This window comes from Squalius cephalus, assembly GCF_949319135.1.
Source record: "Squalius cephalus genome assembly, chromosome: 14".
In the NCBI taxonomy this organism is placed as follows: Eukaryota; Metazoa; Chordata; class Actinopteri; order Cypriniformes; family Leuciscidae; genus Squalius; species Squalius cephalus.
In genome coordinates, this window is record NC_137135.1 from 21911527 (window position 1) to 21927001 (window position 15475).

Consider the following 15475-nt stretch of genomic DNA (forward strand, 5'->3'; position numbering starts at 1 on the left):
CACTGTAACGTGTGAGGGGCATATTGTAACATGACCCTATGACAGCTTAAAATGCTATCTGATCCAATAAAAAATATATATATACAAGACAAAGTAAAATATGTTCTCAATAAAATACAATTCTTAACTTTTTCATATAAAATAATGGCGTTTTTAATAATTAAAAATGAAATAATCTTTGAGTTTGACAACTAACACACTGGAAAACACAGCTATACAACATAGTTCAAAACATAATAATAATTGATCATTTCTGAACATTGACTCTCAGTCTTTATTCACCTTTTTCTCATGTTTTCTCAATAGAATTCATAAAAGTATAGAATAAAATGGCATAGTTCTAATAGGGGCACATTGTAACGTAGTGTTACAACATGTCCCACCTGCAAAAGTGGGATTTAAACCCTGCTAGTGTCTTCTGTTGGTTAGCGAAGCATTAAAGAACCATATCAACTGTTAAATGACATATTGGAGATTAGAATAATATCAGATTTGTCTAATTTAAAATATACACCAAAAAAGAGATGCAAAATTAAGATAAGAAATTTACTTTTGCTATGGTTAAAAAAATTGTCAGTGTTTTGGCGCAGTTTTTTCTCTTTATAGTGTTGATATGCCAACTAGTAAATACACTAAGTTCCGTCATGCTAGCATCTGTGGAAGTATTTAATACAAGGGTGTTAGAGCTGCGTTAGGTTGTGACCCGCTCTCCCCTACACTAAAAATGTTTAATTACACTGTAACAAATGTATAATTACACTTAATTAAACTGTAACAAATGTATAATTACATTAAAAATCTATCATACTTACAAACGTATAATTACACTGGTAACAAACTTATAATTACACTGAATTATATTGTGACAACAAATGTATAATTACACTTAATACACTATATTAAATGTATAATTACACTGTAACAAATGTCTTATTACACTTAATTAAACGGTAGTAAATATATCATTACACTAAAATGTATAACACTGTAACAAATGTATAATTACGCAGTAAAAATGTAAAATTACACTTAATACACTGTTACAAATGTATATTTATACCAAAAATGTGTAATAACACTGTAACAAATGTATAATTACACTGTAACACAAGTTATAATTACACTGAATCAAACAGATAATTTCACTGTAACAAACGTATATTTACACTTAATTAAACTGTAACAAAAGTATAATTACACAAAAAATTGTCATTAACAAATGTATAATTACATTATAACAAATATATAATTACACTTAATTAAACTGTAACAAATGTATAATTACACTGTAACAAATGTATAATTACACTTAAACTGTAACAAATGTATAATTAAAGTTGATTAAACTGTAACAAGTGTACAGTTACACTGTAAAAAAAGTTATAATTAAACTGCAACTTGCACTGTAACAATTTCTGTATACATGCACTAGAAAAATGGGGTGTAGATAAGATGAACATAACTTTACTCAAAAAGCTGTACCATTACTTAAATGTGAATCTACTGAAGTTAAAAAGTATGGAAATGTTAAGTTATTTGAATAATATAAAAACAATTTCTACTTTCCAGGAATGCAGATGTTGTCACATATTTCACCACTTACTAACAGACAAAGAATGTAAAATGTTCAGGATACAAAACATATTTGTTGATATGTAGTTGATTATTTTAACAGAGTTAGAATCTAGAAAACAAAACTGAATTATTTATAAAATAAAAAGAATTATAAGGTAGAATGCCACAAACTGTCAATTACGATATTGGAAACTAGACATTCTTAATATTTCTTACTGTTCTTTAGAATGGAAGATATCGGTATAACCTACAATAGTGTTGATGAAGTTTGTTGCTATTGTTCATTGTAACGGTCTATTTTTCCGTTGTTTCTGAATGTAAATGTAACGGTCACCAGCTGGAGTGCCCTTGAGAGCCACCAGAGGGCACTCCACACCAGACTATTATCACTCCCTCACAAACTACATTTCCCATAACTCACTGCCCGGACTCATCATCACTGATTGCATTCACCTGTGTCTCATTACCCTGTTAGTCTCAGCCTATTTATACCATGTTCACTCACTGTGAAGTTTTGAATGTTGTTGCACTGCATTTCCGAGCGTTTTCCCTGGTTTCATGTCTCTTGGTTTTTGGATTTCTTGCCTGTTCCGTGGATTACTTTTTTGCCTCTGACCCCTGCCTGTTTTGTTTGTTTGTTTGGACGGCCTACCTGTGTTTTGACCTATTGCCTGTATATTGGATTACGTGTCTGGATTGCCCCTTAATTAAAGCTGCATTTGGATCTCAACCTTCGTGTCTCGGAGCAGTTCGTAACAGTAAAAGACCATTTTAAGTCAGAAGAGACATTTCAAACTCATCAAAAGTTGTGCCTGCCAAGAGTACATTGTTCCTTATCAGAGTTAATGTAAGACCTGACAATGTGCCGAGCAACCTATAACCGTCCTTAACTGTCCTTTACTGAGGTCCAGCCAAAAGCAAACCATCTGAATCCATTACCAAAAATAATAAGTGCCTGTGATATTAAAACTTTTAGAGCTCAATGTTCCCTAAAACAAAGAATCTAAATTTAGCACAGATATTCTTTAGATGTAGCTGGATCAAAATGTTCATAAAGATTTGCCGAAGGATACTGCAGATATGAGTGACAAAGTCTACAATTATGATAAAAGTGTAGCTTCTAGCAATGGTACAGTGCCTGGTGTCTTACTTGAGCTCCATATCCCCTGAAGTAAAGAGGGCAAGCATATCTCTGGATAAGGTTGTGTAACAATACTGGCCCTGAAATAGCCAGTGGCTGTAAAGCACAGCTGATGCCCTGCCAGACTCAGAAATGCCTTTGGCAGGAAGAGTGAAATAAAGCCTTTCATTTTAGAACTCTATTATCCAGACTGCCCGATCAATCTCTCCTGGGCAGGGCACTATAGACAGAAGTGTCAATCCATTCAGAAGTGGCATAGGCAAACAAAAGAAATATTCAATCCATTTTGAAATCCCTTTTCCAGTTACTAAACACGGATTGATTAATGACGGAAGCACTTGCATTTAAATAGGATTTCAGAGAATGATCACAGCAAACATGGTCATAAAATTGTGCTTCTATAAATTCACTCTCTTCCTAATCTGACCGTATTTTTTTGTTGTTTATTCATTTTTATGGACTTATTGGACTTAAAATGTTCAATACTGTAGCACTCTGAATTCTGCTCTAAAACCGACTGATACTTCCTATCCTATAATACATTTACGTTCACTTGCGAATGGTTTGGATTCCCAGAGAAACTTTATGTTTGCTTAGACGAGTTTCCACTGCCAGGCCAAAAGCGGGCATGCTAGTGTGTGCCAGGGCCAGTCACGTTTCCACTGTCACTTCCGGGGCTTGATCGGGCCTTGTCGGGGCTTCCTCTGGGCCATTTAGCTCTGCATATGTCATAAAATAAAACAACTCCGGTTTTTCGGGAGCTTCCTATATTTCTCTGACTGAAAATATAACTGTATTGGGACTGTCACTGGAAAGAGTGCTAAAGCTCCTCAGGTCATATTTTTGGTGGAAAATTTGTAGAAATGATCATTCTTTCTAAATGTGATGTAAACATACTGTCCTGTGACTACAAATAAACAGATGAGACAGATGTGTCCTCTTTCTTTTGTGAAATAACGGTAAATACCACCTCATGTCTGTGCGACTAATGTGCAATCTTGAAACAAATTAATTCATTATGATCAATGTATCACTTATTATTGTAAAACATCGATGCTTGCGTTTTAAATCTTTAAGTAAACAACAAAAATGCCAACAAACGGCCGCTTTTATCATGTTCGTTTTAGAGTCCAGTGATTTCTTTATGATTCGTTTTCTGATAAAACTTCCATTTGTTGGTGAAATGAAGGGCTTGTGTGACGTTGTTCCAGAGAGGTGTGTTACGGGCGGGTTTTAGTGAAGGACTGCGGAGCTTCTGGCCCGACGGTGGAAACGCAGCGTGGTTTTGGGCTCGGTGCTACAGGTCCAAGGCTATTAGCCCAGCAAGGCCTGTGGAAAGCCCTAGATCGCACCGACCCAACAGTGGTAAAGCGGCTAATGGGGCCCATCAACTGCTTAGTTACCACCATTATGAAATATGTTCTTTTGTGTTAAACAAATGAAAAGGGCTTAATTTTGGGGTGAACTATCCCTTTAAAAAGTTCTATACTCACTAACCATAATAACATGGTCAAAACCTGGACCACCAATATAAAATGTGCTATACTGTACTATTGACATCTGACACTCATTCAAGAATTAAGACAAAAATAATGGGAGAGCTGCTTTCATTATTGACCTTGGACTGAGACAGAAGACCTTATCTGACTTATTCTGTGTCTGCCATTCTAGGCTTCAATTATGTGCACCATAATTGCCAACTTAAAGATGTGCAGCATCTATCTGTCCATCTGCCCCTTGGTCAACTTACATATCACATCACAAAACATCTTCTACCTGATCTTCAGGGTGATTTTGCAGTGTGTGATAATACTGTCTGTGTGATAGTATATTTTGCAAGTAAAGCCTAATGATTTTTAGGGCACTGATACTGATACCAACAACCGATACCACGCAGCGCGTACAGTACAGTGCTTGTAACAAAGAAACACAGACAACAGAGCAAACAGAGAGCAGAATGGATATATCAGAGAAGGATGTCTATGAATTAATAGAATGATAAACAATTGAAATATTTAAGCCTATACAGCTGCTGTGAGCAAGCTGATAAACTAAATGCAGAGTGGATTGAACGCGCAGCGGCACAGACGCACTAACTTGTTGAGCCATATCCCTTTTTCACAGACATCGCTGGAAAGTTTGTAGTTTGGTCGGATATGTCAATAGCAAAGAAGGTAAAACGAGGCACATATTACTAACTTTAACTGATGGTATAGACACGCACATCTGTTGCACGCTCTTGATTGCTGATTGCACACATGCATGCCTCGTTTGGATTAAAACTAAATTGTTTATGTAAGTAAAAACTTGAACTGTTATGTGATTTATGTATAATGAGTGGTTCCCTACATTATTACAGGACGTTTACAGGGCAAGAAGTTTACTGTGCTCAAACATTCGAAGTACGTGCCCAGAAAGCTAGACAGCGCTTGAATATGCATTGCATTTTTTCTTACACGTTGTCAAGATCCTTGTATCAGGGTTCCTTGTTGGGGACTCTTATTTTGAAATGTATTTTCTGTTCTCTGTATATCATTACTTCCCCGTTCCTGTTTAGTTCCTGTTTGCCTTTTGTCTTGTTTATTACCATAGAGATTAATCAGTGTCAGGTGTGCCTTGTTTACCTCTTGTTATGTGTATATATTCCCTTGTGTTTCAGTCTTGGTTTGTCGGTTGTTGTCTTTGCATGTTGTGCGAAGCTGTTGTGTTAATGGTCTTTTACTATGTTTTATGTTCCTGATCCTGGTTTTGACCCTGTATTCGGATTATCTTTTTTTTTGTTTTCAATAAATACGGCTGCAAGTGCATTCTCACCTCTCTTCGTCCCTGCCTAAACGTAACACACGTCTTCTTGCGCTTGAACACCCGTCTTTACGAGTATCCTAGTAAACATAGGCCTGGTTTCACAGACATGGCTTAGATTAAGCTACAGAATGTTCCCCTAACGTTATTTGGTTCCTTTTTGTGTTTATGAGAACCACATAATAATGTTTTAGGATTTTTTTTTTTTTTAGGTTTTATTTTTTGCAACCATAACATTGGTTTTGTTGCAGGAACGTTGTAGGGAGGTTATTTTTGAATGGCATATCAGTATATTACAGTTAATAGGCCTGTTGTTGTGCTGATTGGCCGATTGTTTTGTTCATTGTAACTGTCCCAACAGTTCTCTTAGCAAAAACTTTAACATACAGTTGTAGGTAATTTAATTATGCAGTTAATTTCACACAAGTATGTGCTACTGCATTTATCCAAAGTTGTTTCATCAGCAACTAATGGTTGTATCTGTGACCAAAGACGCACACAAATTGACCAGCACTGTATAAAAATGACAGATTATTCTCTCACAGAGATTAATTTGGCTGTGCATACTTGACAAACTGCCCAGACTAGATTAAGCTGTGACAGATGAGGTTAATAATGTTGATCCAATGAGGGGTCATGAAGACTAGAGATTTATAAAGCTGACAAATTAAGAATAAAGCTTCCATCATCAAGTCTCATTAAATGCTAATTGTAAACTAATTGTATTTGTAAAGTTAATGTACTCACAGTGAGTCAGTTTATGGAAACTGATATATTTACCACAAACCACAAACAAAATCCATTAGAATTAATAGGCATATCTATAATATAGTAAAACATGGCAACATTAAAGGCCCGTTCACACCAAGGACGATAACTATAAAGATAACGATAAAGATATAATTCTAAAAATCGTTCTCCATATTAAAGAATAACAGAGTTCACACCACAACTATAACGATAAAGATAAGAGGAACGATATCGTTGGGATCACTTTCAGAACGATTTTTTTCCAGCTGTCGAACGATAAAACACTGACAGCCAATCAGAATCATTCTAATTTAAAGGTCTCGCGCACTTAAAATGGATCTGGATCATCCGGGCGCGCGCGTGCTTAGAATAAAAAGACCGTTATCGGTCGTTGGTGTGGACGCATATATAGTTATCTTTATCGTTATCTTTATAGTTAACGTGCTTGGTGTGAACGGGCCTTAAGTCCCATAAATCCATAAAAACAACTGTGAAAAGAAAGTATTCCAAAATGAAAAATCTATTCTTCTGATATCTAATATTCAATTAAATCCATATTAATAGATGCATGGACTGTGAGCCTTTAGTTTTGAGCTACTGTATATGCATAAAAGGACAGGAATGCCAATCTAAATGAGTTGACCATTGAAGATCATACTTTAGGTTTGGCATTATGAGGGTCGTGCTGAAAAGAAATCATCTCCTTACTTAAAGTAGGTTCACAGCTGCCTTTGAAGCAGAATCATTCATCTCATACTGAAGAGAGGGAAAGAAGCCAAGAGCCACAGGCGGCTAACTCCCTTCTCAAATCTCTAATCATACCTTGGACGTTCCCTTTAAAAGAAAAGAAATAATTAGGAGGATTTAATGATACAAGGTTGGTAATTATGTGTAATCAAGATTTAACATCCAAGGTATTTTTTCATTATCATTTTCAAGATATCATTCAATGAAAATGCTCCATAGCACTGCATAGGCCGGATACAATAGAACTACTGAATAATTTAGTGAGATTACAGAATCAGAAACACAAATATTAGCTGCATCTTATGTTACAATGAGTATCTCATGTTATTGCATGTCTAATGGTGAGTTTTGCGTAATAAATTCTTTCATAGCATGCCCTTGGCTCTATGTTGCAAGGGATGCCTTATTTCCATAGCAACACTATCTTGGAGCAGACGTATGTGGAAGGTTGGCATGAAAGAAAAAATGGTGGGTGGGTGTGCCTTTCTAGCAGCGGTGTGCAGTGGGGTTCTGAAATGAGGAGGCAAAGTCTATTTAAATATATATATATATATATATATATATATATATATATATAAAATGTAAATTCATTTCCCAGTTACACTTAATGTTTTTTGTTTTTTTTACATAAACAATGTTAATAATATTCTGTTTATTAAAACCAAGTATAAATCTCATCAAGTTGGTGTTCACATTTATTCCAAAATAATAACTAAAGGCAGTAATAATTTAACCCTTAAACGCTGACCTCGGGTCTTTAGTGACCCGGGATGTCATTCACTACCCTCCTCCTCATTCATTTTTAAAGTTAGACATCAACCTTTTTAGTATTCCTCATTCAATTCTTTATAAACAATATAACAAGGCTGTTTTCCCATTCCTTTTTTGTAAAAATTTAATAGGGTCGCCAATGACCCGAGTTTTGTAACAGTGTAAGTATATTTTTCCTGCACAATAATAATTGAATCTTTGAAGACTGAATAAGTGTAATTCACCTTTATTCCACAAGGCAGCAATGTCTGATACACAATGATGAAGTGACCTTTTACTCATTACCGCAGGCAGAAAACAAACACTTAGGAAGTATTATCAGCAAAACTTGAAATGGCTCAGCGATTTACTGCAGAGCAAGTACTGAACACAATAAAACATTAGTGTCACTGTCTCTTGATGATGGATCTGGTGAAGAAGCTGTGAGCGATCAAAATATTGATTTTGAAGATGTTGAAAATGATAGTTGTGGGAATATGTTTGAGATCGTGAATATGTGCCAGATGCTGAATGAACTAAGAAATGTGCTCTGACGAGGACAATGATAAAACATTATCACATTAACAGTATAAAACATCTGCTCAAACTGAACCCTTCCAAGCTCCAAAAGGTACCAAAATATGTTTTATTTTATTCTTCTGTAATTGTTACTGTTATATCAGGAGAGTTTTATATTATTGTGAGAGGTAGAGATCCATCCGTGTTAGATATAGGTCCGGGTCGCTAAAGACCCTAAAATGTATTAATGATTGGCAAAACTTTCATGCATTTAAGGGTTAAACAAGATGTTTTGTTTGTGAACGGATGTTCAGCTATTTCTTTTTAATAGTCAACTTATTGTCGGACACCGTCAAAGACACAAAGATGTAGACCTACCTTAAATTTCACAAAGCTGATTGTGACCCCGCACAGTCATCATGTTTTCAGGCCATTTCAAGTTTGATTTTTACAAGAGATAAATATATGAAATCTTAGGGTATGTTTACATGACAACAATATGCTTAAAACTGAGAAGTTTTTCCTTTGAGTTTTCTGCGTACAGACGACACCATTGTCAAAACGATCCCAATTCACACGGATCCGCAAAAAAAAAACGACTAAAAACGCTGTATTATGCTGCCAGGCCAGTAAATGGCAATGCAACACTATAGGCATGTGCATGATGTCATCGTTTTCACAGATTCACGTTTTTGTTTTTTAAATGGAGACAGTTTTCAAAAACTTGCACTTTGAAACCCGTTTTCAAACGTTTGTGTTTTCAGGCACCCAAAACGCCGTAGACGTGTAAATTAACGGCCAAAATGCATAAAAAGTTTTTCGTTTTTAGTTTAAAATGGTGTTCAATTTTGTTCATTCAGACATTCATTCGCTCTGTATATCTCCATGGCATCGCTGTCGAGGAGTAATTAGCTGGTGAAGTGGATTTACTTATTGTAAAGTTAACAAAAGTTATCATGAGAAAATACAGACCGGAAGACAAAAGACAATGAGTGCAGCGCTGAAAAGGGGCGGGGCTACATAAGGTCTATAGAAAATGGCTTTGGATCTTGTTTGTGAAAAGAAATACACTGTGGAAAAATAATAAACAAAATGTCTTCAGGGGTGAGATAAAGGGCCCAAAGAACAAACCAAGACTATTATTGTGTAAGAAAATATTAAAACGGGCTAGTCACATAGATGTGTTTTTGCTTGTAAAAATGATGCAAGATACAGCAGAAAATAATGGGAAACTATGCAATGCCTCGAGACAAGTTTTTAAATGTTGAACAACACTTAACTTGACGCTGCAACATAAAAGCGTGCCGCTCATGCACAAGATACTGAAAGAGCAGCAAGATGCGGTGCAACAGTCAAAGACCAGTGTTGCCCATGGTGTTGCCAGTTTCGTTTTTTTATTTATTTACAAATTTGGTGTTTTTCTCATTATTGCTGCAACTATTATTAATGATTTGTGAATTAATTTGGCTATATCTAAATATATTTGGTAATTTTGGCAAAAAAAAACACAATTTAGTATTTTAGTCACTGTTCCATAATCGTTCTGTTGTCTGACAACAGAAACAGAAAAATACTATATGCAAGCGTGTAACACCTCAGCCCATGACCAGATCATCCCTCCACCAGAGGGAGCCATCACATGAGATTTAGTGGCACTTCCTGTTTGTATTCTCATTTCCTGTTTGTAGCTTTATAAGCCATGTGCTTCACTGAGCACATTGCAAAATATGCCAGTTGATCTGTCTTACCAAGAGTTTTCTCTTGCCATTGTCTGTTGTTACCCTATTTGTCTATTGATTGGATTTTGTTTGCTGTCTGCCTGCCTTTCTGTGTTTTGAACCTAGCCTGGACTTTGATTACATCTATTGCCTGTCATCTTGGATCGTTTGACTTTGATTGTCCTTGACAATAAAGAACCTCTGCAACATGCATTCTAATTCGCCTCCAGCTATTGGTTCATTACAAAGTGAGAACAGCTTTATTGGGAATGAGGCTGTATTAAAAGAGTATGTGAGCACAGAGAGTCGAAGATAAGCAAACAAACATGAAGGGCTGACACTAAGCAGAATGCAAATCTGACATGGATATCAAGGATAGGCTATGCTAGCATCTAGCTACTTTCCAATTAAAGTATTTGGTAACACTTGCAAAGATACAGAAAACTGCAAAAAACCCATTCTCTGTAAACTGCATTTAAGTTAGCTTTGATAATATCATCTGACTGATTTGTTTTGCTGCACGGACAACAGTACATACTATGTAATGTAAAAATAGTACGAATAGTATGCTATTGCATGGGCAACGCTCTGGCTTATGGTGCTACAGAGGTTCGGGCGCCTCAGGTTTGAGGCTAGGTTGGTGGTCCTTTCCCAATTCCATTTCCCTCTCCAATTGTTTCCTGTTTCTCTTTGAGAATCTGTAAAAAGGCCAAAATAATAATAGTAAGTTATTGAAACATATACAAATAGTGCAGCTGTGACTAGCTGGGTGTGGGGTGTGTGGATCTGCTAGGATGTCCAGCTTGAGAGGAGGGAAATGGAAATTGTTTTGGTATTTTGTAGCAGATGCTTTGTTTGGGCTAGACTCTTTTGATCTAAATGAAAATCACCAGGGAACAGTGTTAATCGGTTGTATTAAAATCAAAGAGAATGAACACACACACACACACACACACACACACACACACACACACACACACACACACACACACACTGTACAAACTGTATATTCTATCTCCTTACACTAACCCTACCCCTAAACCTACCCATCACAGAAAACTTTCTGCATTTTTACATTGCCAAAAAAAACTCATTTTGTATGATTTATAAGCTTGTTTACCCATGGGGACCTCAGTTTAGGTCCCCACTGTGACACGAGTCCCCATGAGTCTGTGTGCATTCAGGTTGAAGTCCCCACCGGGATAGAAAAACATGAACACACACACACACACACACACACACACAAACAAACACAGGTGTATTCCTACACGTCTCATTGTAAGTGTGCGCAGTCTGTTCCTCTGGTGACCTGTGCCCTAGGAGTGCCATCACTTTGATCTTCCTCAGCCCTGGCATTGTTCATAACTTGTTGGCACGGCACCTCTAATGGAAATAGGCAATCCAGCTGTGGGCGTCTTAGAGCTCTGTAAGAGGAGAGAGGAAAAGAATGAGAATCAAAAACTAGTCTCATGTGCTGCACATTTAAACAGCTTGAGAAGAGAAAATACCGTAAAGACCATTTAAATAGCTGGTTAGCCATAAGTTAAGTTCAGCAGTTGGGCAACAAATGAAGGATGGTGAAAGTGAAACAACCCATCTGAGACAATTGCATGCTGGGAAGACGCTGTGGCTAGGCTGGAGATGCAGATGTTCTTATAGCCCATTCATTGCATCCTCTTTCACACTATCTTATAAATTATACTTCACCTCACTCCTTTCCTGAGGTTTGGCCCTCACTTGCACGCTTTTCTGGCAATTTCATTTTCCAGTCAGAAAAGAACAGCATTAGCATGGCTGTGCAATTAAAACATTTTTTTTATCTAATACAGACCAATCACACACAAAAAAAGTGTTATATTGAACCACAGTGTTTTTCCCTGGGGTAATGCCACCAGAATCATTTTTATGAAACATTAACATATTTCATCAAGAAGTGATAATGAGTATGATTATTCTTTAATTGCTGCAAGTAAAGGGCACAGTCATGCTGTGTTATGATAACTCCCAATACTGTTTTGTTAATGTAAAAATGTTTTATATTCACCCTGTAGTTAACATTTTTTAGCAGTTTTAAGACTGCTAAATGGTATAAATAAATAAAGATCTCTGTATTTATCAAAAGTTTGGGGTCAATAACAATTGTCTTGGCTTACTCAAAAATATTAAGCAGCACAACTGTTTTCAACACTGATAATAATAAAAAAACATTTTTTCTTGAGCACCAGATCAGCATTGTCACGATCACCTTCACCGTCACTGCCTTCATCATCTTCAACGTCGCTGTCATCGTCACCATCACTGTTTCTGTCACTGTCTTCTGTTAGTCTCTGTCCGCACTACAGTTCCCAGCATCCTCCTTACCTTGACCCACACTTGCACCTCCTCTACCATTACCTGCACCTCCCAGCGATCATCATTATCAAGTTGTTGTCTGTACTTATCCTAACGGTTTAATAAATTATCTTCTTCGTATTTACCTTCTTCATCATCTTCGTGCCTCCATTACAGAGCAACCCTTACAAGCATATTAGAAGCGATTTCTGAAGTACTAAAGGAAGTAATGGCTTTCATCCCAGGAATAAATTACATTTTCAAATACATTAAAATAGAAAACAGTTATTTTAAATTGTAATAATATTCTGCAATATTACTGTTTTTATTGTATTTTTTTTTTATAAAAAAAAAATGCAGCCTTGTTGAGCATAAGAGAAATTGTACGACCCCTACAAGATATTTCAAAAAGTAGGCCTATTTCTTTATTTCAAAACCAAAATATCCATTTTATTTTAATTCAGTGGCAATAAACAACCCCATGACATTTTCTGAGCAGTGCTTTATCTTTAACTAAATCTCAGAGCCAACCGTCTCCAGGCTGACCTGTACATGATATACTGTTTTGATTGTCACGAGAACTGAATCAAAGTGACATGCATGGATCTGATCTGGGTTTCAGCTTGTATTTTAAGTAGAAACCAGGGTCTTCCTCTGAGAGTTCCTCCATCAGCTGTATCATCAAACCTCCACTTCACATCAACATGAATAAGATTTGGAATGACTCATTTGTCTCACACTGACAGCCTGAAACAGTCTGATCTCACACAATCCCTGACACATCCTGCTTTTCCATCTTCTCCTTAGGGGGAATTGGTTGGTTGGTGGGGATGGGGGGAGTCAAAGAACAATTAGGGTGCCTGATTATTCTAGGATAAAAAGAAATCATCCATTTTGTGCCATTTGCTTGTCAGGGGAAATTTGACGTCTTTGCAACCTGTTCATTTCAAAAACTTGTTTTGAAAGGAGGAAATGTTTTGTTTCCCTCATGGTCCCCAAAACGTAAAATTATAAAAGGAAAACACAATCCTTAATGTCATCTTTCTGATGCTGCTTGTGTTGCACCACTTCTACAGCCATATTTTTCACTTGCATTATGACTCTGTCATATGAAATGGTGTAATTTGGAGCATAATGACCACCAATTGTGTACTATGCACCCAAGTCCATTTGTCTTATTTGTTCTCGATGCAATATGACTCTGCATTAAAACAGCACAGTTTGACTTGCTCCCAGCAGTCAACATAAATCCAGCAGAAATGAGACTATTTTCCCACCCAGAATAAATGTCTGCCATTAGGCTGTCTGACTGGCTACAGCTGACATGAGATATTACCTTTTTCTCATGACTTGGGGGACATTGTTAACTTCCTCATAACTCTCTGTGTCTTAAGGCCAGTTTGGAGGGTCGACCTACTTTGGAGAACAATTTGCAATCTTTTTTTCTAAAAGTCCTTTATCAGATCTCCTGATACTGCTGGACAAAGAGTTTCAAAGCCAACAAAGGGATAATTTATACCTGACTGTTATGGGCTTTCTTGCTGAATAGTTATGAGTTGTGTCACGCTGGCGACATGAGACTTCTTATAAAAATAAAGTGAAAGAATTTAGGAAAGAGAAGCTCCAGACGGGCAAAAGAGACCATAGTATAGCATTAATTACAAACTCACTGCTGAACCGACAGCTTTAATGTGTGCCAGAAATGCTGAACACTGACCAAACCTACAGCAAAAAACGTGTTTGAATGTCTGTGACCATCGTACCAAACCCTAAGGTATGTTGCTGTAAGTTAGGTAACACACATAGATAACTTTTTTTATCATGACTTCATGGTAATTCTTTTATATTGAGCTGTTTGATCTTACAAATGGAATACAGACTTCAAAGGCCTGTTGAGAGTAGACTAAGAAGTTTGATTTGCAATAAAAGACCATGGAATCAAGTGTGCTAAGAGGTATTATGTGAGACAGCACAGAGAAAAGAAGCATCTGATTTTACAAAGAACTTATAAAAAATATTCCAAATATCCAATCTGTAGAAACCATCAAAGTTTTCACTACAAAGCCTTGCAATTTATCTTCAAAGAGCTCAGAAATACTCTTAACAGATGCTTTGAAATTCTGAGACACTGTGTTTATATGATACTTTTCTTTCTTGGTGAAATTGGACACAACCCCGATATACAGTGTAAGAAGGCGAGGCTGTCAAATGCTTGGAGGTATACATCAGCTAAAGACTCCGCTAGTGTTCAAACTAATTCAAAGAGGCATTGTGAGGCTTTGTAACCTCTTACCATGGAGCGGACCAGTGATTTAGGTCAATGGCATCCCAGAGCAGCACCCTGCCTTGGAGAATCTGGACCGTTTGCCTTGGACAGAGGCCATCTGAGTGAAGTCAAGCAAGTTCCACCCTGTTCAGACTCCCACAGAGAAAGAGGGAGAGCAAGAGATGGGTGTACATTGACCCAAAGCCATGACTGAGATCACAAAAAAAAAAATGGATAATGCTGCCATTTTGGTCAGGAATAAGCTGGTAAAGCAAAGATTCAATAAGTAAGGGAGAATGTATAAAACCACTCAGCACTCCGTTTCATTCACAATATTGATAGGCTTACTGTATTATGCTGTTTATTACATGGCTACTCAATAATTTGAGAAAATATTTTATAATATTTCCTCTTTATATTTTAAAGCTTCTGCTAAGACAAAATAATTCATTACAACGTACAAAATAATCAATGAACACTGTAACAATATTACGGTAATATTACCAATGAAGATGCATGGTGTTATACATGACATAAAAGTCGATCCGGTTTCATTTGCGAGACCACTGAATATAACGATTGACCAATTAGAATGAAGTACAGTATGTGTAATAGAATTAAGTATAAATAAATAGAACAGTAAGTACACTAACGTGTTTCAAAAGTTATGTGTTATATAAAGAGGAGAGGGCATTTTACTTTTACTTGGATTCATAATTTAAATAAGTGTTTATACATTTGCAAAGTTTGTATTTGAATTTACATCATTTAGATTCAATTTACAATAGAGTTTCAGAAAACATCACAGTATTTATCATTCAATCAGAAAATAAACATGTATTTGTTTAACATTTTTTTTACTATCATACTATCATC